The 3,761-nt window shown below is 37.9% G+C and overlaps 1 long non-coding RNA gene across 2 annotated transcripts; it reads right to left on the bottom strand.

Annotated features, from left to right (window-relative positions):
• Positions 1 to 2,039: 2,039 nt before the first annotated feature.
• Positions 2,040 to 3,430, bottom strand: LOC110724209. Of its 2 annotated transcripts, XR_002511901.1 has the most exons (4): positions 3,265 to 3,430; positions 3,016 to 3,124; positions 2,669 to 2,868; positions 2,040 to 2,237 (listed from the first exon to the last, which is right to left on the bottom strand). It is a non-coding gene; the product is annotated as an uncharacterized LOC110724209 (long non-coding RNA). The 2 variants fall into 2 exon arrangements; XR_002511902.1 differs by lacking the exon at positions 2,669 to 2,868 and having other exon boundaries at positions 3,039 to 3,124; positions 3,265 to 3,423.
• Positions 3,431 to 3,761: the final 331 nt, after the last annotated feature.

Here is a 3,761-nt window from a genome sequence, read left to right as displayed (position 1 = left end):
TCCCTCGAAATTTTTTTCGCATTAATGATAATGTACACATGGAAACAAAATAATGATAATAATAATAATAATAATAATAATAATAATAATAATAATAATAATAATAATAATAATGACATATACAAATGTGTCGTATATACAAAAAATGAAAAAAATATATATACATAGGTTTCCTAAAAAAATATAATAAAGGTGTACAAGAGGAATCAGGGTGCTCGGCAACTACTAGACGGTTGCTGCACATCCTGCAAAATCCAAAACGAACATTAATACATAAAATATAAAAACTTCGTTGCAATGAAAAAAAATAATAATAATAAAACTTACCGCGATCATCCGATGACCATGGCATGATAAAGTCAAGAGGGCTCTCCGATAAGCAGCTCGGAAAGCACGTAAAGTCCTCTCCATGCCGTTCACAGTCTCCCACGGAACCTATTCCAAGAATACAAGGACAGTTAGTAAACAAATGTATATGAAACAAAAAATAAATAGAATTATTTAAGTACATATACATAAAAGACATAACGACTCAACCGTCTCAGGTACAAACGGTATCCCCTCGTCATCCTCGGCTGCTGGAAGGGTCTCACGAATTACCGATCTGACAGCATCGGTATACGTGATCTCCGCTGTATGAGGCACCCAAGCACCTAGCTCGACCCGCTAAAATACATGTGACAAAAAAAGATAAAAGGGGTCAAAGTTCCGAAAAATAATTAGAAACACGGAAAAAAGAGAGTTAGAGTACTAACCGGAACAAAAGCCGGAAAAGGAGTGAGCCTGGATGCTATAAAAGCCGGATAAGAAGCCTCCAACAGCACCAGCTGCTCTGCTGGATAACCAAGGATCGCCTGAGCTCGATCCTCGGTAGACAGCAGATCCGGACGCAGCACCCGGTCGGGGGATCCGCAGGAACCAAAGGCTCCTCGACGAAAGCTGTTAGAGAACACACTCGCCTAAAAACCAAGCGTCGGTCCTCTGGAACACCGAGAGTCCCTTATAGAGGGCCCGAAAATGGCAACAAACCATGCCAGACCGGATAGCCTCAAGGACTCCAACGATCAAACTCCAAGGACGGAGATCGGTATATAAAACACAACCACTTGAAAAATCGTTAGAAAATGAATAAAATCAAAAAACTAAAAGAACACGTGTATTTAGAATACTCACCAAAGCACAAGTTGCCGAAAGGATCCTCTGGCAAAAGTCGCCGGCAGAAGTAGCTCATCTCCTCTTAATAGCGACTAATCGATGGTCGATAGGAAAACAAGCAGCCCCATGCACCCTGGGGGCTAAGAAAGGTAGGTACGAGTATCCCCAAGCCTGAAACCGAGAAAAGATAAGCCTAAAGGAAAAGGCAAAAGTAATAATCGAAAAAAGCTTAACACACGTGCCTCAAGGATACGACCATGCCACGTAAGCGAGATCCGAGGCACCTCAGTAGCTGCCGCGGAATCCATGACCCGGGTCGCCTTGCCCATAGCCGTAAGCATACGGGCATACGACACCTTCGCCCAACTCAGGTCACCTACTTGCCCGAAATCGCTGAGGCAAATAAGTAACCCAATGGCGAAACGCTCTCACTAGTGGAAAAAAGGCCATCCTTAACGGGCAAAAAGGGCCCATCCGTAACGGGCAGCGTCTGTTACGAATGGCTATTATTATTCGTAACGGGCACCGTCTGTTACGAATAACTACTTATTGTAACGGGCACTTACAATGTCTGTTACAAAGAAGTAGTTTTATTTGTAACGGGCATTTCAAGTGCCTGTTATGAATAACGGGTTATTTGTAACGGGCATTTATTTTCCAGTTACAAAAAACCCGTTATTCGTAACGGGTATTATATCTGCCCGTTACGAATAGTTTTTGATGCAATTAAAAAAAAATCCAACACGTGCTAGCACATGCGATCATTTTACCAAATAATGAGATAATTTTTTTTTTACACAAGTATAATACACAGATAATTTTTTTGACACAAGTATAATACACAAATAATTTTTTTATTACACAAGTATAATACACATTGAATATACTATAAGAAAAAATATATTCATTATCACTTCAAAATATATCAACTTGCTCATATAATGTCCCAAGTTTACATCTTAAGACTAAGAATTAAAAGAGCAAAAACAAATCATAATTGTAATAAAACAAGTTTTATCCCAACATTTGTGGTCCGATACGTTGAGTCTTAAGCTCCCTTGTGTAGATATTATATGCTCCACCTTCAATAATTTCAACAAACCAAAATTAACATAATTGAAAAAACAAAAAAATATCAAAATTAAAAAATTAATTGAATCAGCCCCCGTAAGGGAAAAAAAAAATTGAACATGAATATATATACCAAAATACTTCTGAGATACAACATTATAATTAATCAACTATAATTCCCCTTTAAATCGGTCAATGAAATGCGATTGTGATATGCATTCTTTATAGGAATCCCATTAAAATTTTGCAGTAGAATCCATAGCATTGAATTAAGGGGTGCTGCTTAATTTTAATTGTAAATCGAAATAGAGAAATAGTAATTAGTAAAGAAACTAATTGCTGGTTTGCCAACAAACACGAGGATTAAGAAACTGCCCATTTGAAAACCCAAGAAAGAAAAATTGATAACTACTAAAAACCCAAAAACACAGAGAAATAGTACCTGAAACAGTTTGAACTCTAATTTCAGGCAAAGCACGCAGCTTTGAAGAACGATTGAAAGTGAGATTGAGATGAAATGGCTAAAAGTGAGCAAATTTAATTCCAAGGTTGGAGTTCTTGGATGAGAAAGAATGATTCAAGGGTCCTCCACCAACCTCGATTATATCAGATTTCGATGTCAAATTTACAACCATTTTTTGTCTATTGAGAGCAATCCCTTTTTATCATAATACAATCATAACACAAATATGCATAATTCCTCAAAATTCAAAAGAACAACTATAGATCTACAAATTATGAACGAGAAAATCAACACAAAATGAAAGAACACCACCGCCATACACTTACCATCACCACCGCCGTACACTTACCCAGATTTACACCACGAACCCAGATTTACACCCACAAAGCTATCTGACAACCACAAACACAACTGTTCTGACCCGTGACACCCACCCTAAAAATCAAGAAAGTCAGATCTGTCCATGAACACCACCCCCACAAACCCACAAAACCCATGAAATCCCCCAAAAAACTAATTTGAGAGTAAAGCAACGAAAATTGAGGAATTTAAGTAGAAAAATGAGAAACTTTTACCTTGGTATTGTATGTGGAAGGAGAAACAATGGTCTAATTACCTTGGTTTACCATCGAGATGAGAGAAGTGTGTGTGTGGAAGTGACGATAGAGGAGAGAGGATAAAGAGGGGTGAGGCCAATAAGTAAGGTTGATGGCTGGAGAGAAACCCTAATAGTAATAACTAATGGGCTATGGGCTTATTTGGACTAATTTATTTGTAACGGGCACAATGTGTGTTACGAATAATAATATAGTATTCGTAACGGGCAAAATAGTGTTCGTTACGAATACTTATTTATTCGTAACGGGCACTAATTTGTCCGTTACAAATACATACGTATTCTTAACGGACACTATTTTTCCCGTTACAAATAAATAAGTATTTGTAACGGACACTATTTTGCCCGTTACGAATATCGTAATTGTAACGGGAAGAACTTTGCCCGTTACAAATAGCCTGTTACGAATGAGATTTTTTCCACTAGTGTCTCCTCGATCACTCAAGATGGTGACGG

The sequence above is a fragment of the Chenopodium quinoa genome, unplaced genomic scaffold, assembly GCF_001683475.1.
Source record: "Chenopodium quinoa cultivar QQ74 unplaced genomic scaffold, ASM168347v1, whole genome shotgun sequence".
In the NCBI taxonomy this organism is placed as follows: domain Eukaryota; kingdom Viridiplantae; phylum Streptophyta; class Magnoliopsida; order Caryophyllales; family Amaranthaceae; genus Chenopodium; species Chenopodium quinoa.
Note: the sequence above shows the minus strand (reverse complement) of the source record. Positions and strands in the feature narration are given on the sequence as shown.